Source organism: Helianthus annuus, chromosome 14 (assembly GCF_002127325.2).
Source record: "Helianthus annuus cultivar XRQ/B chromosome 14, HanXRQr2.0-SUNRISE, whole genome shotgun sequence".
Lineage (NCBI taxonomy): Eukaryota > Viridiplantae > Streptophyta > Magnoliopsida > Asterales > Asteraceae > Helianthus > Helianthus annuus.
The window spans coordinates 8,912,900-8,935,826 of NC_035446.2; the positions used below are offsets into that span (position 1 = coordinate 8,912,900).

The window sequence follows — 22,927 nt, forward strand, 5'->3', positions numbered from 1 at the left end:
TCGATTACAGCCCTATTCCAAAACACTTATATCCATCTTACAGAATTGTTGAATTATGTTTCATGACCATTATTTGCAGAGTTTTACATGCTATTCCCTCAAATGAAGCCAAATTGATACAGTTGAGGTTAGTTTTACTTCCAGTAATTTATGATCGGCTGTAATTTCCTCTTTGAATTAAAAGCTCTGTACAAGTATAGATTTATATTGTTATAAAACTTGGATTCTTGATCTCATGTCTGCTTTCAAACGGTTATATATATCATTTTTTTGCCGAATTTGAATTTTCTTGAATAGATATTGCAATCAAGGACCAATCCGTTGTTTGTGGCATGGCGAGGCGGGGCCGTAAGTCGATTCTAGCTTCTTTTCCTTCCTGTTTATAACCACAAAGTAGAGGTGGCAGTTTTCATCCATTTACGAATGAGTCAATTTGGGTTCTTGTTATCCCAAATGAGGTGTATCTAAAACTTTTGCCAAAAAATGAAACGTGTCGTATGGTTAAAGACGTTAAAGCTCTATTAAAAGTTGGACAAAAGGTGTTTGTGTCCAACCCAACACGACCCCACTAAAAAAAAGTACCTGTTTTGACACGTTACCCAAAGTGCTTGACCCAACATTTTGCTACCTCTAGTACAAATGAACGTAACTAAACCCTTATCAATTGCCTTTTGTTCGTGCAGATACTCGGGTGTTTATCGATTACGGTCGTGATGCTTGGATACATCGAGAAGACTCGATTAAAAACGGGATTCATATAGCAGGAGGCAGGAAAATAAAGGACTCTTATTATCTTCAAGCACAACCGAATGTGTTACATGAACTCCTAGAACTACAAATGCTTTTGTGTTACATAAACTCCTAGAAACTAAAAACGCGTTCCGTCCATGTTATTAAACCTCAACTATTGTGTTACATAAACTCTTAGAACCTAAAAACGCGTTTTGTTCATGTTATTAACGGTACACTACTCGCCAACTTTTTCCGACTAACTTTCAAACACAATGACCACATTGAATTTGTAGTTTGATGTATTGAAATATTGAAAAAATTAGAGTAAAATGTAATTTTTGTTTTTTGTGTTGTTTGTCCCACATCGATGGGGTGTAAATATGTGGTAGAGTGGAGTTGAGTATAAGAATATGAGGAGGGTTATTTTAAAAAGTAAAAGGGTCGGTTGGCTAAATATGCCACGCTCACCCATTGAATGGTGAGTGCTGTATGGCTATCAAGACATATGGCTGACATAATTTGTGGGAAGTTATAGGGTTGGCTCCCTTTGGCCGACCCTCCATTCTTTAACAGTTAATATAAGTTCATAATATTATTTTAAAATATTCATGGTCTTAATGTAAATCGGCTTGCTGTGATACCGAACAATCATGTTTGCGGTTTATACCATGATTAAAGATGGCAATGGGTTGTGGATTTGGATGGGTTAGGGATGGCAATGGGTGGGTTTGGGATGGTTTAGGTAATCCAAACCCAAACCCGGTAGATATGCTTGTCCCAAACCCGTCCCAAAACCCGTCGGGTTCTAGCGGGTAAATACCCATCGGGTATCGGGTATACCCGCGGGTTTCGGGTAAACCCGTTAATTTAAAAAGATTACTCGTTGGTATACTCATCTCAAAACCCATTGGGCATCTATCGGGTAACTATTAACCCGGTTACATTTTGTATTGGTATTATAAAAATATATCAAATAACTACAATGTATATGGAATAGAATACCTAATGTGTAAAAATGGATTTATCATATATATACATATTTAATAATATAAAAAGAAATTATATTGGGTATACAATCGGGTAAACGGGTACAACTTTATCGGGTAATTGGGTCGGGTAAACGGTATATAACTAAATCCCAAAACCCGTCCAAACCCGCGAAAAAAAATAAAAACTATTCCCAACCCGTCCCAAACCCGATTAACCGACCCCAAACCCGTCCCAAATGTGTCGGGTTTCGGGTTTACCCAACGGGTTCGGGTTTGATTGCCATCCCTAGATGGGTTTAGGTAATCCCCAAAACAAGGTTATCCTAAATTCGTCTCAAAACCGCCTGGTTTCTAGTGGGTAAATAAATACCCATTGGGTATACCCAGGGGTTTCGGGTAAACCCGTTGATTTAAAAAGAAGTTACCCGTTCGGTATCAGGGGTGGACCTAATGTAGGTTGGGGCGTAGCACGGGCTACGGCTCAACTTTTTCCCGGTAGTGTAAAATTTTTTTTTTTCGATTTTTATACTAAGGACACCCCTCAACAAGTACTAGAACACCCCTGAAAAAAAAATTTACAAAATGAATCAAGCCCAAATAATACTGATTATATTAGCTCAAAAAATGATAGCCCAATAGTAATTAGCCCAAATAACCAAATAATAACCCAATAGTGTATTAGATTGTTGTGCTAATTGTGATTGTGAGTTGTGAGTATTCTTTATTTCTTTCTTCTTGAGTTCTTGAATTGTTTAATTTCGATCTAAAAAATTAAAAATAAACCTAGCCCAATCTAATATCTAAAAACTTATTGCCAATATTAATTCATAAGCCTAGCCCAAATGTGATATGCTCAATATTGATTCGTTAACCTAAATACTAATAACTTAAAAAAAACTAGTTTAATAAAATTTAATTCGGTAAGGCCTAAGGGCCTTTTTTGGCTCACCCAGGGCACTTGAATTTTCAGGATCGCCCCGCCCTGTAATGCAGGTAAAAAAATTCTGTTCTATAAACGTATCGTAAAAAAATTTGGGATACCCCTGAATATTTCTTCTAGTTCCGCCACTGTTCGGTATACCCAAACTAATCGAGTAACTACTAATCAGTTATATTTGATATTATCCTATAGAAATATATCAAATAACTCAAATCGTCCCTTAGTTTGGTTCAATGATATATATTTTTTTAAACTTCCGTATAATAATTTCAAATCATAAGTGAACAATCAATGCTTAGGGTTTATACCGAAACTGGGAGTCATAAACACACAGAATTTACTTTTGTAAATCAAAGTAATTTTAAATTATATGGGAAGCTACATAAAATGCTTCGCGTGAGAAAAGCTTTACTTTATTTAACCACAAGTAGGGGTGTTCTTTTTATCCGGAAACCCCGAAAACCCCAAACCCAGACCCGATGCCACCCGGACCCGAAAAAATATGATATCCCAATTACCCGAACACCGAATAAAATGGTTAAACCCGAACCCGATGAACATTATTTGGTTCGGGTGAATGGATATTATTTTGGAATATCGGGTCACCCGAAAAACCCGACCATCTTGAAAAGCATTTCAAAATCCCAATATGTTCCTAAGTTTAATTGAGAGTTGGGAGGTGGGAAAATGGGATTATCTTTGGTTTGTGTGTTTTGTCTTATCTCATATGTAAAAATATCTTTGGTTTGTGAGCATAGTAGTCTGCCATACACGTCTCTATCTATTTAGAAATTTTCAAAAGTTAAATTTCATATGTATATGTATATGTTATCTATTTATAAATTTCTAAAGCTATATGATATGTATTTTATCTATTTACGTTTATATATATTCAAAAGCTTATAAATTTCAAAAGCTAAATATCATATGTATCTTTATCTATTTACGTTTATAAATTATCTAAATATTATATATTATTTAATGCATATATTTTGTGTATTTATTATTATTATTATTATTATTATTATTATTATCATTTAGCTATTATTTTAATATATATATCCTTGTTTTTTTCGTAAGTTTATAAAATCAACAGTTTTTATAGATTTAAATTAAATCCCAACTATCTCTTATCAATTTTGTTTATATTCAAATCCTTTATCTTATGGATAAGCATCATAGTAAAAATTAGTTTATATATGCATATCTATACTATAAATCAAATGATAATAAACATCTGCTTGATTATACCATCGATGTCAATAAAACTTTGACAATCTTGCAGTCAATCAACATCGACGATCAACCAATATATTGTTCTAACCTTGCATTCAAAGTTTCGAATTCGTTACTAACTTTCAAAAATCCAGTTTAAAGGTTTGATCTTTTACTCTTTATTTGAGATCAGAATGTTATTTATTTTCGTTTCATTGAGAAGTTGCATCTATAACGTTATACTTTTGATCTACAGATGTCAGGATACGATTCGGCTGAAGAACGGAGAGTGACCTTGACAGCAACGATGAACAAATTACCACCAACAACCGAACCAGTTACCAAGAAACGTAAAGTATAACAAAGAAAGATCAGCGGTGTGGAATGATTTTAAAAAGTACAAAGATGAAAACGGTATTGAAAGAGCAAGATGTATTCATTGTAGCAATACGTACAAGTGTGCATCAAAAAGTCAAGGTACGTCTAATCTTCGCACACATTTAAAGGTTGTGCCCCCGTACTTAGCTAAAAAAAGTGGTGGACAAACACTAATCACATTTGGGGTTGACAATAAAATGACTGCTTGGAAATTTGATCAAAAAATCGTTAGGAAGGGTCTAGCCTATATGATAATAGTTGAGGAATTACCGTTTCGTTTTGTAGAAAGGAAGGCTTTTAGGTATTTCATGAGCCTAAGTCAACCATTATTCAAAAGTTCCATCTAGAAGCACCATTACAAGAGACATATACAATATGTTTCTAGAAGAAAAAAGAAAGTACGTGATTTTATAAAAATAATGTGGGTAGGATTTGTCTGACAACAGACACATGGACTTCTAATCAACAATCCAGTTACATGTGTCTAACCGCTCACTTCATAGATAATGAGTGGAAATTAAGGAATAAAGTCTTGGCCTTTTGTCTCCAAGAGAATCACCGTGGTGTGGATATTGGGAAAGCAATTGAAAAATGTTTACAAGAATGGGAAATTGAAAACATTTTAACAGTTTCAGTCGACAATGCTAAGTGCGAATGATGTTGCAATAGATTTCTTGAAAAAGGTTTTCCCAAAATTCAAGCAAATGTCTTCTAAATGCTAAATGGATACACATTAGGTGTGTTGCACATATTATAAACCTAGTGGTCCAGGATGGAATTAAAAAGGTTGATAAGTCGGTTAATAAAATTAGGTGGGCGGTTTGGTGGAATTAGGAAATCACCTTCAAGGATTGACAAATTCCAATGAATTTGCTAAAAGTTGTTAATGCCAATACACAGAAACACCTACTTTTAGACGTACCAACTAGATGGAACTCCACATACCTTATGTTGGAGGTTGCCCAATCTTATGAGAAAACATTTGAGAGATATGATATTGAGGAGTCTGTTTTTAGAACTGAACTTGAAAAGGCGGGCCATAGTGAAATTAAATCTGAAGATTGGCAAAGTGTTAGAACTTTGTGCCATTTTCTGAAACCGTTTTATGATATTACTCAGAGGGTCTCAGGGACACATTATGTAACGTCAAATCATGCATAGATGAGATCTACCAAATTCGTGACATATTAGATAGGCTATTGGCAGTAATACTCTTTGTCAGATTGCAATGACAATGAACGAAAAGTCCGGAAGTATTATGGCGACATAAAAAAAGTTAACTTGTTGTTATACTTCGCTCTAGTTCTAGACCCAAAGGAACAAAAACACTACTTGAATTTACTTTTATTGATCGTTATGGAAAAGAGTTGGCGGAGAAGAATTATGAAAAATTGTTATAGGAATTTACTATGAGTGAATTATATAATGAGTTATATTAGATTCATTCCCAATGTTTCAAGTACAAATACTACTACCAGTCTTCAGATTCATCTACATTGGGTAAACGTCAAAACCCTGAAGATACAACATCAAAATCAATTTAAGAAACCAAAACTCAGGGAACAAATGCAACACAAACAGTTGAACCTGTCGGTGAGTTAGACCAAATTTTTGAATGAAGGTTTTGAAAAGGATTCGGGGAACTTCAATCTTTTTAGAATGGTGGAAAGTTAATAGCCCGAGATTCCCGATTTTGTCCTTAATGGCTAGAGACTTATTCGCCATTCCAGTGTCAACGGTGGTTCAGAATCTGTTTTTTAGCACAAGCGGGAGAGTTTTGGACCCGTTATAGGAGTTCTTTGACTCCTAGGATTGTTCAAAGTTTAGTTTGCACCCAAGATTGGCTACGAGATGGTTCTACTTCAATTCAAGGTCTCTTAGATGAAGAAGATTGGGACACAATTCAAGAAATCGATAAAGGTACGTTTAATTATTAATATGTTTTGTATTTTTTTCAATTTTGAAAACGTAACCTTGTTATTGCTTATTTTAATTGAATTTTATTTAACATAGCATTGGATACGGAGGAGAATACATGAAGTTGGCAACACAAATTGAAGAGTGAAGATGAATATGAAACTTATTTTAATGCTTTTTTTATTGATATGTTTTGGTTTGATTATTGGTTGATACTTGATACAGTTTGAGTTTGTGGTTTTTTTATTAAATAATTAACTCTTAGTTTGGCATTCTGCTTTTTATGATATCGTTGTTGATCATGTTTACAAATACAATTAGTTAAAAGAAAAGTTATAGGGCATGCATCCATAAAGTTGAAAGTATCATCTTAATAATAATTTAATAATAGATAAATAAAAGGTTGAAGATATACTAAGGGTACATTGTGATAAATATATGCATGATGTATATATCTCATCAAAAGAGTTCTTTTGAGGTTGAGTTGGTGAAAAAAATAAAACTATCAAATTCCAAACAAATCTTCGTGAAAGAAATGTTCACATTTTCTAGTTATTAGCAAGTTATGTTTTTTTTATGATGGTTCTACAATTTTCAAAATATTATATCCCTAGAAAAGATATTTTAGAAGGCTTTAAAATTACAATAGTAAGAATCACAAAACAAATCTAATAATGATTATTTCACTTCTCGATGTCACCTATAGCTTTTGTCTGTTCAAAAAAAACCTATAGATTTTGTACATCCATGGTATTTGTGTGCATGTTCTGTAACATGACAAGTCAAAATTACAAATGGTAGCCTGCACAAGAGTTGCCGCATCAGTTTAAACCCGAAACCCGACCCGATAAAACACCGACCCGAACTAACCGAGAAACCTTTACCCGAATCTAATATGGTTTGGTTATCGGATAAAATATCTAGCCTAGGAAACCCGAGAAACCCGACCCGAAAAACCCGAAACCCGATAACCAAACCCGAAGAAACCCCTAACCACAAGGAATCAGTCTTATTTATTTGTTGAATGGTTCTTTTTATTGATAAAAAATCATTACTAACGGTTTGGTTCGATTTAACCTAAAAATTGTAAAATCTGATTGTGAACACCCTTATTTATACTAAAAACACCTCTTAATAAAAAAACATTATCATACTCGGACGACTACGAGGGTCCAGATTGGGAACCTCATTTGCGCTAGCTGTCCCAACTAAATAATTCCCAATATGATTTCCAACTCACTTTCGATCCAAGAAGATAAAGGCATAAGGGAAATCTGACTTTCCAGCCCAAAGACCTCTGAACCAGGCCACTGTTCCGCCTGGGAAACACGTGATGCGACTATCCTTCGTTAAATGCTCTAAAGACCGCCGACTACCTTTATGACTCGGTCTTGTGAGTGTAAGGTTATTCCTTAAGGACGAAGCATACATTAAATGCTCAAATCCTAGAAGATCACATTGGGGAAACAACTCTTTGAACAATACCCAGACATCTTTATTTTCCGGAATGTCTTTCCGAACAGTCTTTGGTAGGAGAAGGCCCACTTCGGATGAAGAGACTCGACCATATAAGTAGGAGAGAAGATCATCACAAGGGTAAGTTTTCACAACTCAAGAACCATAAAGTGAGATTCAGGGGCTGTTTGGTAGCCTCTTAATGACCATTTAGATGCTACCTCTTAATGGTTTAAAACCTCTGAATGAATAAGAGGTAACCTCAAGTCTGAATGGTTAAGAGGTAACCTCTGAATGGTAAATCATCACAAGTCACATTCTTCTACCTTCTCATTGATAAAATTCTTAATGATTCCATTAAGAGGTAGCCTCTTAATGACCATTCAGAGGCTAATCTCACTGAATTCTCACATTCAATACCCTTATCTCACCAAGAACATTCCGACCAATTCAATGCCCGCATTTATTATCATATTCTCCATGCCGCGGGCGGGAATCTCTGTGACGAGGCTAATGCACCTGAATCGTGAGTCTGCTACATCTGATCTGTTGATCGTAAGATAAATCAAGACGGCCAGCAAGCATAATAAACATCTTATAAACTTGGTTTAAAACAAAGCGATGCCCACAGAGATGTTTAGGTCCCGGATTTCGAGGCGTGACGAAATAAATAACATGTACAACCAAATAAGCATTATGTAAGACCAAAAGTTGCACCTGTCTCGTATATTTTACACATAAGTCTTTTTAACAAGTAAGTCATTCATAAAATTCTTCACCCATTTGTCTGATTTTACGTGTCACCTTTTGAAAGTTTAAAATATTATCTAACAAGAATAAATCAAATCAAAGCCATTTTGCAAGCAAGTGTCAACAGGAATATAGTATTACTAGAAACACGAGTGACAACGTACCTTTACTAACCAGTCATAAATAGTTGTTAACAAAGAATCAACGAGCAAGTGTAAAACAGATACAGATTTGGCGTTAGCATACAGAGGCAAACAAATTATGAAGAGAGATTCAAATATCATTAGGATAAAAAGATTAAAGAAGGATGTCATTTATATCTAACAAAGAACTCTATTTTTCTGTAAAAATAAATCTAGCAAAAGTGCAGACTACATAGTAATGAAAACACAGAATCCAACTAAGCATTTCTATTTACAAACTACAAAGAAAGTGGCCTGAGCTCATGATCATGAGATGTATCACATGTTTGTGGTAATACGGGCATCTTGGTTCCGTCAGCCTGACATGCAGCCGGATGTGTTGTCATGGATTTGACCTGCTGCTTCTTTTTTGCCTTTTCCGCCTTCAAAACAAGCTCTTCTTCACGAAGCTCGTTCTTCTCTGCTTGTCGGTTTTGGCAAGTCATAAGAGAAGAGAAACATTTCTATCAAAAAAAGAAAGAAAGCCATTAAGCAAGTTCATTTACCTTCAATGTTCTCATTTCTTCTGAAATCCCGTGATTCAGATTTGAGGTGATGCAGAACTCGGATAGCATCTCCAAGTATAGCCAATTAATCAGTGCTGGCATTTGCCCAAAGGGTGCCCTACAGACAGACAGTCACTCCACCAGAATGTAGTATAAAATCATCTCCATGACCTCGTCACTGAAATGGAGACAAAACAAACGGGTTACCGAACTTTACATCTGGTAAGGTTAGCAGCCATCGATTTAGATCACCGTTTGCCAGTGTTAAGTATCCCACCCCGGTTTTCATCCGACTGTTACTCTAGCGAGGCTTCTCGTGTGGAGGCAGTACGGTTTCCGGGGGAAAGCCGGAACCAAGTCTGATAACCAGCGCGGACCCGGTTCAGACAACGCAGTCTGGGCAGACTTGGCTAGGGCCCCCTGGCTTGGGGGGTGTGGGAGCTGCTCTCACAACCTATTAGTAGACTCTCACCTTTCAAAAAAAAAGTATCCCACCCAACCCGACCTAAGATGTGGTACCCACAGATAATATTCACAAAAAAAAAAAAAATAGTTCTGTTGACATCAGTTCAAAACAAATATTGTACTGTAAACATAAAAAGACGATAAATTTTCTTTTCACAACAATTTTGCAAAAATATAAAATTGTAAAAAGAGCACCAGTTTAATGAAAAACCCGCCCAGTTGACACATTTGCCTTTAAACAGGCTGTGATGGTTTAACTTGATATTCAAACACATACTATTTTATTGAACTAATAATGTACTTTTATTGAAAGAGTACTTACAATCTTTTGGGAACACTAAAGAAACAAAGCTTTCTGTGTTTATTCTGATGCAGGGGATATGAGAGATGCGGGACCAATAGGAGCCTCTTCTACTGCACCTTCCTTCTAGCTTTGGGCATTCAGCAATGTTTAAACTCAGAAGTGAAGGCAGCAGAATGTCTGGTAGATGCTTCATCTTTGGGCAATACGCTAAAAAGAGATGTTGGAGGGAGGTGAGGTGTTGGAGTCCCACTGAAACTGATTTCAGTTTCTTAAATCCATCTAACGCAAGAGAAGTAAGAGATGAAGGAAGAAGATGAGACAACTGACTACACCTACTCACATCATCATCTTTGACGGATCACCAAATAACGTTAGGTTGACAAGTGAGGTTGGGAAATTCTGTGGTCCCCACTCTAAGATGGGCCTCTTCAACCCCCCTATGAAAAGGGTATGCAGTTTGGGAGGCCCACGAGGAAAGGAATCATCTTTACTTGAGCAATTTAATATATACAGAAATGTTAAGGAGGTGAGATTAGGCAACTCGTGATCTGGAAATGACTCCATACTTGGACAACTCTCTATTACCAGGTATGTGAGGTGAATAAAGTGACTCAATTCAATGATTGTTGTCAGATTTGGCAAGGAGCCTAACAGTACATATTGAAGCTTTGGGATGCTTGTGTTGTTGATAACAACCCTAGTGTTATCTCCTCCAAACTCCTTTTCTAATGGTTTGTCACAAGAATCAATTTCAAGTGATTTGAACTTCTGCTCTCCTGTTGTGGGGAATGAAGTAGATGTAATAGAACTACAACCACCGATGAGCAAAATCTCAGTGTTATTTGGACACCTACAATGCTCCATACTCTTACAATCTTCTATCTTTAACGTCCTAAGAGTTGTTATGAGGTTGCGCCCACAATCATCCTCCTCTTTCTCACCCAGTCTCACCAAATTTTGACATTTAATAAAACGCAACTCCCTTAATTTTGTAAGAGCCTTACTCGCCTTTGCTTCTGATTCCCACAGGTATCTTATTTCGTTACATTTGCTTATGGATATGACTTCAACTCCTCCAAGATACTCAATAGCACCTCTCCACGCCACATCACTAAGCCCTAACATAGATTTTATTCTCAACTCCTTGACTGATGAAGCCACTGGAACCAGGCTTCTCAACACAGCACTATCACATTCAGATACTTGTAGAATATTCAATAAGGGCAGTGCTCCAGGTGACACTTGAACCAAATTAGGACAACCTCTAATAACAAGCTTTTTAAGGCATGGAAATGACACGACCTCAATAGGAGTTGACCATACTTCCAACCTCTTCATATTCCGTAATTCAAGAACTTCAAGTGATGTGAATGCACGACCGGTCCCAATTAACTCTGAACCCATAGCTTTCACCTCATTTATGTCTTCAATATACAACTCCTTAAGTGAGGGCAACTGCCCAAGTGGTGGTAAAGATGTACAATGTTTACAGCCACGTAGAGACACGCTAATCAGATTAAGATACGATATATCCCCAACCCAATCAGGAAACTCTATACCCCCATATGACACTATTCCAAGCTTTATCAAACTCTCACTATGAGGCTTCAACGCATCGAGGACCTCCTTTTCTAGCGATTTCTTTCTAGAATCATTAAACACGCCACTCCATTCTAGTTCTAAACCGCTTAGCCTTTTTTGCGATAAGTTTGCCTCAGATGCATGCGACGCTATTTCCACTTTTTCCAGCCCCTTGATGTGAGTCTTCCCATGAAGATTTGTGAGGTCTTTAAGCTCGGCTATTGCAAGGCCATTATCTCCTCTGATAATGATCTTGGAGAGAGTTTGTAAGCTTTTCAGCTTGCCAATCCCTAAGGGCATCTTACTCAAAAGCGGAGTACCCCTAATATCCAGATGCCGCAAGTTTTTAAGCTTAGAGAAGTTTATGGGCAACATACTTAGACTGTTACATCTATAAAGGATTAATGATTGTAAATTGTAGAGATTGCCGACATTTTCTGGTAGACATGTGATTAAAGTACGAGATAAATTAAGGTACCGCAAGTGCTTCAAACTGCCAATGGTCTCTGGTACCTCGCTAATGAAATAACCACTCAAACACAGGACCCTTAAAAGTGGTAACTTCTGAAGTAAGTCAACCAGAATCTTACTAGATAAGTAGAATTCTCCCCAACTATCTTCGAGTTCAACGGACACTGCTAAGAATGTTCTCAAACTTGTAGCACTTTCGATGGGCTTGAACTTCGAGTTTGCTTCATATTCCTTACGAACAAATGACATATGGCGATACCTTTCCGGATCTTTCTTCCTAGTATCCTTCATAACATCGTCTAACCTTAAAAAGAATTCTCCAGCGACAGATATGGCCAGGTCATTAAGCAAGTCATGCATCACGAACAACGACGAGTCATTGGGTGCATACTGAAAAAATGACCTTGAAAACAACTCTTCAAAGTATTCAAGACCTAAGCTTTCCATTGACTCGTTTGAAGATGACTGGTTCAAAAAGCCTTCCTGTTGATTGGTATAGAGAAGAATTCTTGAATTGGGTTTGAGTTGTATTGAGAATTGTTAGTACTCAAAATTAGGGTTACAATAGTGGTGTTTATATAGGACACCACTTTACAACAAGCCCCTATACAATCTATTTTTTCTCCTTTCCGACACTCCCCTCAAGTTGAGTAGTGGGGTCACCAATACCCAACTTGCTCAAACAACTACTAAACGAGTTTCCATTGACTGCCTTTGTGAGAATATCTGCGAGTTGATCTTTTGATGCTACATACGGGAGCTCTATGATGCCTTCCTCTAACTTCTCCTTGATGAAGTGTCGATCTACCTCCACATGTTTTGTTCGATCATGTTGGACTGGATTTTCTGAGATCTGTATAGCAGCTTTATTGTCGCACATGATTTTGGTTGCTGTAGTAGGAAGAAAGCCAATCTCAGTTAGGAGCTTGCGAACCCACAGAACCCTGCTAAGCCACGAGCAACCCCTCGGAATTCAGCTTCTGCACTAGACAGGGCGACTACCTTTTGTTTTTTACTTCTCCAGGTAACTAGATTTCCTCCAACCATGGTGAAGTACCCCGAGGTTGACCTCGTTCCTTTATCCCCTGCCCAGTCGGCATCTGTATAAGCTTGGATTTCTAAGTGCCCATTTGATTTGAACAGAATACCATGACCTGCTGTTCCCTTGAGATACCTGATGATTCTTAACACTGCTTCCATATGGCTCGCTTGGGGTTGGTGCATAAACTGACTCACCACTCCTACTGCATAAGCTATATCTGGACGAGTGTGGGAGAGATATATCAGTTTTCCCACCATTCGTTGATATCTCTCCTTATCTGCTAAATCTGCTCCATCTTCCATGTGTAAGCCATGATTGACCATCATTGGAGTGTCCGCCGGTCTGCACTCAATCATTCCGGTTTCAGCTAGCAGGTCAAGGACATATTTCCTTTGACAGATAAAAATCCCTTGTTTAGATCTCAGAACTTCAATTCCAAGAAAGTACTTCAATCTTCCCAGGTCTTTCATCTCAAATTCCGAAAACAGTTTCTCTTAACATTGACATTTCCTCTTCATCGTTTCCTGTGAGAATCATGTCATCAACATAGATAATTAAGCAGGTCACAAGACTACCTCTACGTTTCAAAAATAGGGTATGATCTGAGTTGCTTTGTTTGAAGTCATATTTTTTCATCGCAAGGGTAAACCTCCCAAACCAAGCTCTAGGAGACTGTTTAAGCCCATACAAAGATTTCTTCAACCGACATGTTTCTCCAGCCTTGAAATTCTCATTGAATCCTGGTGGAGCGTCCATATAGACCTCCTCGTTTAGTTCCCCGTGAAGAAAGGCATTTTTTACATCAAATTGATGAAGAGGCCAACCTTTATTGGCAGCTATAGAAAACAGGACTCTGATTGTATCAATTTTTGCTACTGGGGAGAAGGTTTCAGAGTAGTCGATTCCACAAGTCTGAGTGTAACCTTTTGCAACCAGCCGAGCTTTGTATCGTTCAATTGTTCCATCAGGTCTGTGTTTGACTGAAAACACCCACCGACATCCCACTGGTTTCTTTCCTGGTGGGAGGGTGCATTTCTCCCACGTGTTATTCTTCTTGAGTGCTTCCATTTCGGTCTCCATAGCCTTTTTCCATTCTTCAGAACTCAATGCTTCCTGTGTTGTAGATGGCATTTGTTCAGAGCACAAGGCAGCGGTATATGCTTTAGCTTCCTTAGACAAATTTCCAGTGGCAATGTTCGCCACAGGATACCTAGACCTTGGAGTCACCTTTTCTGGAGAGTATCTCTTAGGGGGAACTCCTCTATTTTCTCTTGGGGGAAGAGGATATCTCCCGGTTGTCTCTGCTGCACCTAGTTCAACATGTTCAGTAACTGGTTCAACCTCTTCAACAACAGGTTCAACATGCTCAACATTTGGTTCACCATGTTCTGTAGGTTCGGTTGTTGTCGGATCTGTATGTTCCCCTGTTGTCTCAAAGTCACAAGGCATAGTAAACTCAGAGCTCTCATTATTTCTTACCTCAGGTATCATGTTGGATGGACTATTTTCAGTGGTACTGTGATCCGCAGATTGTGTAGTTGTGTTTGAAGATGACTGATTCGGAGTACTGTGAGGAAGTTCTGTTGTTGTTACTTCTTCAGACGAGGGAAGTTGGATTAGCCAACTCAGAGGGTCTATACATTCGTTCTCCCCCTGACCACTGAGTTGGGGTTCATAAAAGTATTTTGTTTCAAGAAAGTCAACGTTCATTGTGGTGAACATTTGAAGAGTCTTAGGATTATAACACCGATAACCTATTTGGTCGATCCCATAGCCGACAAACACACATTTCTCAGCACATGGGCCGAGCTTGTTTCGGTTGACTTTGGGTATATGAACAAATGCGGTACACCCGAAGATTCGAGGTTCAAGTGTAAGAGGATGGGGAATATTGGCAGATTTGGACAGACAATCTAAAGGAGTCTTAAATTTAAGAGCTTTTGTGGGAAGCCGATTTAGCAGATACACGGAGGTTGCAACTGCCTCCGGCCAGAAAGATTTAGGAACCTGAGATTCGATCAAAAGAGCTCGAGTCATTTCAAGAATAATACGGTTTTTCCGTTCGGAAACACCATTTTGTTCGGGTGTATGAGCACAAGAGGTTTGATGAATTAATCCTTTGGTTTGAAAGAATTGTTTCATAGATGTATTGACAAATTCCCCCCATTGTCGGATCGAAGAATTTGGATTTGAGTTTGAAATTGAGTTTGAATCATGGCATAAAATGTGACAAATTTTTCGAAAACTTCGGCTTTGGTTTTTAAAAAATATACCCATGTCATGCGAGTGCAATCATCCACGAATAATATAAAGTACCGAAGACCCTGCCCCCCTATCACAGGAGCAGGACCCCACACATCAGAATGGATTAGTGAGAAAGGGGAAGCAACTTTCGTATTGCTAGGTTTGAACGGGTGTTGATGGCTTTTGGCGCGAAGACAAGTTTCACAATCTATTTTCCCATTTGAAGGGAAGAGTTTTGGAAACAAAAGGTGCGAATAACGTGGGATGGATGTCCAAGCGTCGATGCCATAGCCAGGCGTCCCGGTTATCAGTTCCATGAGCCAACATCACAGTACCCTGATGAGCCACTTCATCCACATAGTACAATCCTTGGCGCTCAGTACCACGTCCAATAATCACACCCGTCCTGATATCCTGTAGGAGACAGAAAGTAGGGTGCATTAGTACCGTGCAATTTAATTCTTTGGTAATATGACTGATTGACAGTAATTTGTGTGATAAGGACGGAACATAGAGGCAATTTGACAATTTCATAGTTGGTGAAATTTCAATTACTCCTCCTCCTTTCACTTGCATCGTTCCGTTGTTTGCTGTATGTATTTGAGATTTCTGAGGTCGGGTCATTGACCGTATGTCCAATGGTTCAAACGTCATGGTGTCAGTGGCACCAGAATCGAAAATCCAAGCACTGTTCTTACTATGATTGATTTCCATTTTTTTTTTGTCCCGGCACGGTTATTAAGTAACCAACCAAGCCAGCGAATTTATTAATTTCGCTGGATACTTGAACTCGCGTTCAAGATTTTTGTTTGGAATATCGTCGCTGGTAGCGAAGATATTTTACCGGCGAATTTATTAAATACACCGGTTACTTGAACTCGCGTTCAAGATTTGAAAGCCCGCAAATTCGCTACCGACAACGAAAGCGAATTGATCCTTTGAGAATAGCGAAATTATCAAATAGCAAAATAAGAGCAGCGAAATTGGTCGGGATTGGTGTCGGTAGCGTAATTATAAAAAAGGAAGTTGGAACAAAAAAAGGTAGGTAGCACAAAAAAAGGTAAGAGCAGCGAACTTGATTGGACCAATTTCAAAAAAATGGTCAAACAAAATTTTGATTGGACCAATGAAATGATTTGAAGGGTTGGCCACGTGCTTGTAAGGCATGTGATGGATTTGGTTTTGGTTGAATTTAGAGGTTGAAAAAGGGTTTAGACAATGATGAACACTGACACATATGTTGACAAACACATATGTTGACAATTGAAGCACTTTTTCCTTTTTTTTATACGGTAATATCAATTTTGAAGCAACTCTGTGACTATTTCAAACGAGAAGAAAATAATCAACCGGAAACGAACACAAACGACGAAAGAAGGTAGGGTTTAAAGCGGCGACGGCAGTGGAGTTTCGGAGTTGATCAGATTTTGGGTTTGATTTTTGGTTTTTTCTGGTTTGATCTTGGTTGAGATAAATTGTAGATGAAGAATAGAATGTCCACGAATCAGAAACACTGCTCTGATACCATGTTGATTGGTATAGAGAAGAGTTCTTGAATTGGGTTTGAGTTGTATTGAGAATTGTTAGTACTCAAAATTAGGGTTACAATAGTGGTGTTTATATAGGACACCACTTTACACACAAGCCCCTATACAATCTATTTTTTCTCCTTTCCGACACTTCCGCCATCCAAAGTTTAATCAAATCGTCTTTGTCAAATACATAGTCCTTGGGAAACAACGAGCAGTATGCAAACACCTGTTTCCAACATGCCTTAAGATCATGGTAGCTTAATCTGAGGGCTGGGATAATCTCACCCTCCTTTCGTGATTCCCATATGTTACTATTCAACAGCTCCTTCCACTCATCTTCTTCTTTAGTCTTTGTGCTAAATAACCTCCCAAGTACTCTTAAGGCCAAAGGCAAGTTATCACATTTTTTCACAATGTCTTCACCATATGGTCTGAGGATTGGATGCGAATCAAAGTTATTTACACCCAACGCATGTTGAGCAAACAAAGACATAGCATCGTCATCTGAAAAAGTTTGCAGAGAGCTTAGATCACCGCAACGTAGGTCTTCGAGCAGTTTCCTCTTCCGCGTCGTCATTATAATTTTACTTCTGGGAGCACAATCATGAAATGGGCTCACAAGGCTCTCCCACTCCTCATAGCTTTCACTCCAAACATCATCTAATACTATCAAAAATCGTTTCTCCTTAAGTTGATTTCTAAGAGCTACTTGAAGCAGATTTAAATCTGCAAATTCCTCGTTTTCTCCATTCACAGATTGTAAGATTACCTTGCTTATACTAAAGATATCAAACGGATCAGAGACACAAACCCAAGCCATTAGTTCAAAGTGCTTCTTAACTTTCTCATCGTCATACAGAAGTTTAGCTAGAGTGGTTTTCCCTAACCCACCCATACCAACTATAGGCACGATGCTAAAGTTCTTATCACATGGCTCGTCCCTAATAGCTTCACAAGCAATTCCTTCTTTTCCTTTTCCCGTCCAACAATACTAGATGTATCTACCAAAGAGGTCTGATAAATTCTTTTCGACTTTTCATCTTTTACAATTAAACCAAGACTAACCTTCTCCTTCTCTAGATCTTGTAATTTGGTGGTAATATCATCTAACTTGTGATGCACCCTCTGACTTAGTGATAAATTTGTGTACCAAGTTGGGACAAGCCTTTTTACCTTGCTGGTGATGCCTCCAGATTGCTGGGTGAGCTCACGATGCATAGCTTCTGTTGCCAGATCATCAAGTACGTCATCAATGTCGTAAGCCAGATGCTGGAGACCACTGAGCCAGTTTTGAACAGCTTCATCAGTTATTTCCTTCTGAGAAGCATCGTTAAGGAGAGACTGGATCTGGGTTAGGGTCCTCTCTAGTTTCTTCAGTTCTGACTGGATTCCTTGGGACCGTCCGATTTTCTTCAAGGCTTCAGAAGACAGCTTCTCAAAAACAGCTTTCAGGAGTTCAGAGGCAATGATTTCAGCCATTGTTAATTAGTTTATGGTAGGTGATGATGGAAATTATGTATAACGAGGATATATGTGAATGAAATTGTAAGGGTGTGGAAAGAAAGAAAATTGATTTCAGCTGTGGTTTTATATAGTTTCTTTAGCCATTGTTTGGGGTACCATCCATGCAATTGTCCTGTTGTAAATAAGAAATGAACTATTTTTTATATTTAAATGTAAATATATAAAATAAACTATATTTAAGTATTACAATTATTAAAGTAATAAAAAAGACAGGTGGCCCGCCTACTATCCTGGACCCACCCGTATCTTTGAAAAATCAGAATTATTCTTGAAAAAGGAGGCATTGTCGGCCAGTTATGATAAGAAAAGGAAAAGGAAAAGAAAGTTAATGATAGGTAAGAGAAAAGCTATTTTTTATTATTATAAAGGTCATCTATAAAAATTATAAAATACATAGTATGAAAAAAAAGGAAAAAGAAAAGAAAGTTAATGATCGGAAAGAGAAAAGCTATTTTCTATTATTATAATGGTCATCTATAAAAATTATAAAATACATAAGTATGAAAAGAAAAGGAAAAGGAAAAGAAAGTTAATGATCGGAAAGATTCTATTATTATAAAGGTCATCTATAAAAATTATAAAATATATAAGTATGAAAAGAAAAAGGAAAAGGAAAAGAAAGTTAATGATTGGAAAGAGAAAAGCTATTTTCTATTATTATAATGGTCATCTATAAAAATTATAAAATTCATAAGTAATCTATATCTATCTATACTTTCTATAAAAGGAGAAATACAAGTGACATAAGAAAAGCTGATGTGTCAGCTTGAGAGCATGTCCAACAAGTCTTTTCTTATGTTATTATTAAATCATAAAGGCTAATATATAAAGACTTTAAAATTCAAAGTTGGTCCACTTTCACCTTTTTAAAGGTCTGCCCATCAAACCATTGCCATCAAACCACTGCCCATCTCCAAACATTTTCAAACTCTGATGATTCAAAATTATGGCTCCAGATTCAAAATTCAAAATTATGGCTCCAGATATATAAGATATCATCTTCTTCAATCAATTACTCTCTCGAATCCATTTCTCTCTTAACTCTCTCTCTCTCTCTCTAAATGCAGGTTTCGATCACCCTCTCTCATAATCTCTTACATTTTTTTTTGTGTGATTTCATATGTTCTCTGATCTTCGAATTACAGATCTGAGCCTTAACAATCCAGAGTCATCAGGGCACAGGTAGTTGATTTCTCTCAAGCGTCATGTTGATTTTTCGCATTCGGAGATACTGAAGGATATGGTGGCATCTCATTCACGTCTACACAAACCCTAATCACAATCTCACTAAATATGCTACATATTTTGCTTCCATCCGACAAATTAATGATCTCTCATCACAAAATTACACTCAACAAGCATCCTGATCTTCCTCTATGCTTCAATTCAGATGGAACGAACGAACTTCTCTGATTGAAACTTAATTGCAGATGATCTGTAGAAAAGTGTTGCTGTCTGGATTCACACACGAACGAACGAACCAACTGGATTCGAATATGAGGTATCATATCTAATCTCTCTTTAAGCCATTCACTCTTACTCCGTTCTAATTACAGTCGGATTAAGCTCAATCGTAGATGGATAACTATCTTTAAGGTGTTTTGAGATTGATTTTGTGTGATTGTTTGCAGATTAAGAGAGAGATATCTATAATGAAGCTGGTTAGACATCCGAATGTTGTTCGTCTGCATGAGGTATGGTTTCATAACGTTGTATATTATTATTTTGAAAGGGAGTGTTAAGTGGATTAATCGATTAAGTGGTGGTTTTTGGTTTAGGTACTGGCTAGCCGAACGAAAATCTATATACTTTTGGAGTTTATTACAGGTGGTGAGCTGTTTGATAAAATTGTAAGTCTCTAAGGATGGTGATTAGATGGTTTTGGTGTTTATAAGATCATGACTCATAAGTGTTATTGTGCGCCGTTTGATAGTTGATAACAGATTTGATTGGCGATCTCAGTTGCTGATTTTGAGTTTCGTAGGTTTTTTATGTTGGAATTGGAATCGCCTGTTAGCTGCTTTCAGTCGGTAAGCTTCTCTAGATCTTCCTACATTCATCTTTACAATATGATTTCTGTATAGCTATCGCTGTTTTGCGTACGTTGATCTGCATTTAGGTATTTTGGATTGTAATTGTTTTGAACTGGAAATTGATATGTTTGTTGCAGCTAATTTATGCATTCATCAGTTGGTTGAACTATACCTTTTCACTTGATTTGATAAATTCAAGTAACAAAGGTATTCAGATGTTATTTTTCAAATTCAGCGCTATTGGGATTTGTTTGTACAACGAATTATCAGTATTTGCAGGCATTACCTAGGGGCTTTTCAATGGCTTTTCAATTCCATTTGAAAAAAGAAGTTCCAGAGCAAAGGCATGTCACCCCTGTTCTTAATGATTGTTTTTAAAAAGATAAGTGTAACTCATGATTGACTTTTTGCAAGTCAAACTTTGATTTGTGTTTCATATCTGGTACAAGATCAGCATCGTGATCAGCAAAGGCAGGCATCACCTAGGGTTGAGAGGCATCAAGATCAGCATCATGATCTTGTGCAACTGTTTGGTACGGCTATGCGCTCAGTCGAGGAAAGGTGAAGCTTATTTCAAGATGAAAACTGATTGCCTACGAGTTCCTGGTCATCAGTCATCCTGTTCAGAATGATATAGCAGCATACTTAGAGGATTGTAATCTACCTAATGCTTCAAAATCGGTAAGAGTGGATTATCTTTGTGAAAAATTTTAAAAGTTGTCACTAGATAACAAAAAGGTTCTAATTATATTAGATGATGTGTGGGAGAAGATTGAGCTCAAAGATATTGGATTAACAAGCCCATTGCAATTGATGCTAATTAAAAAGATAAGTGTAATTCATGATTGACTTTTTGCAGGTCAAACTTCGATTTGTGTTTCATATCTGGTACAAGATCAGCATCATGATCAGCAAAGGCAGGCATTACCTAGGGTTGAGAGGCATCAAGATCAGCATCATGATCTTGTGCCAACTATTTGGTACGGCTATGCGCTCAGTCGAGGAAAGGTGAAGCTTATTTCAAGATGAAAACTGATTGCCTACGATTTCTTGGTCATCAGTCATCAGTCATCATGTTCAGAATGATATAGCAACATACTTAGAGGATTGTAATCTACCTACACTGTTTTAATTTATTGTCTGAGTCGTTCGTAACTAGTGTCGAGTCCGTAATGAGTCGTAAATATATAATATTTTTATTTTATCGCCAGAGTCGTAAGCGTCGTCCGTAACTAGCGTCGACTTTGTAACGAGTTGTTAAAACAGTGTTGTTAAACCAGTGTTTTGAAACCACTTTTGGCTTACAACACTGTTTTAACCCAACAGTGGTTTCAAACACTGTTTTAACCCAAAAGTGATTTCAAAACACTGTTGGGTTAAAACATATAGTTGCTGACTTATTGAAATGTTAGGTTAGATATCTGTTCATATGATTATGATTCTCATAACCAGTTTCATCTTATTTCTTTTGTAGGATCATGTGGTGAAGGTTGTATTTTAAGAAATGAAGATGAAAAGTTTATGGAACGCTATACCCCAAAAAGGAAGGATCTTGTATTAAGAGATGTTTCAAGATTTACGATCATAGAATATAGAACAGTGAAAGCAAATATGATTTTGTATTATTTTTTCAATATGATTTTGTGTTATTTTTTTCATAACTAATGCTCATCAATTTAAAACCATTGTTGTTGATACATCTGTTGATACATGGTTGATACATCGGTTGACTTTGGTACATCTGTTTGAAACCACTGTTGAGTTAAACAGTGTTTTGTGAAGAAAACAGTGGTTGCATTTTTTGCAAACAGTGATTTGACTTTGGTCAAATGGTGGTTTGACTTTGGTCAACAGATGGATGAAAAAAGACGTTTGAAACCACTGTTGAGTTAAACAGTGTTTTGTGAAGAAAACAGTGGTTGCTCTTTTTTGCAAATGGTGGTTTGACTTTGGTCAAACAGACTTTTGAACCACTAAGAATCATAGTTTTGCAAACAGTTGTTTAACTTTGTTCAAACAGACTTTGTTCAAACATATATTTTTTGCAAACAGTGGTTTTACTTTGGTCAAACAGTGGTTACATACTAATGCTATTTCCTTTCATCATGTTCTCTTAGTTATTTATCATCATTCGTTAATTTAATTACTTCACATGCAACTTATATGAGTTTTAATTTTAATCTTGATTTCTTGGTGGAAAATAGTACCTAGCCTTAAACTAAAAATTACACATGGGTATCACTACTAGCCTTAAACTAAAAATTACAATATCTGTACACCTATCTGTACTTTTTATTAAAATTTGTTATGCATGGTTTTCTAAAAAACGACCCGTGTTTGCACACGGGTCATACCGCTAGTACATATAATAAAAGAAAACCAACTGATGGACACGTGTCGATACGAGAGACATCTAATTTTTTAGTTTTCTTGCCATATATTTATGTTTATTTTTTATCTTAAAAAATACAAGTTTTAAAATAATTTATCAAGTTATCCCATATTTTAAGTCGACGTTTATCTATAACTATATCTCTATATTTATATTTATCTTCTAATATAATCTTTATACTTATCTTTAATTTATTATTTTGCGAGCAAATTGCACAAAACGTCCTTTATGTTTCCTCAAACTTGCAGGTTCCAACCTTAATGTTTAAAACTAGC

General features: G+C 37.0%; 1 long non-coding RNA gene, 1 other non-coding gene and 1 pseudogene across 2 annotated transcripts; 1 reads left to right on the plus strand and 2 right to left on the minus strand.

Annotated features, from left to right (window-relative positions):
* The first annotated feature begins 1,165 nt into the window (after positions 1-1,165).
* Positions 1,166-1,294, plus strand: LOC118487075. Its single transcript, XR_004880241.1, has one exon. It is a non-coding gene; the product is annotated as a U11 spliceosomal RNA (small nuclear RNA).
* A 7,341-nt stretch (positions 1,295-8,635) lies between these two features.
* LOC118486373 lies at positions 8,636-9,236 on the minus strand. The gene is made up of 2 exons (XR_004878678.1): positions 9,065-9,236; positions 8,636-8,979 (listed from the first exon to the last, which is right to left on the minus strand). It is a non-coding gene; the product is annotated as an uncharacterized LOC118486373 (long non-coding RNA).
* Positions 9,237-10,169: 933 nt separating this feature from the next.
* On the minus strand, positions 10,170-18,286 carry LOC118479327 (annotated as a pseudogene).
* Between the last annotated feature and the right edge of the window lie 4,641 nt (positions 18,287-22,927).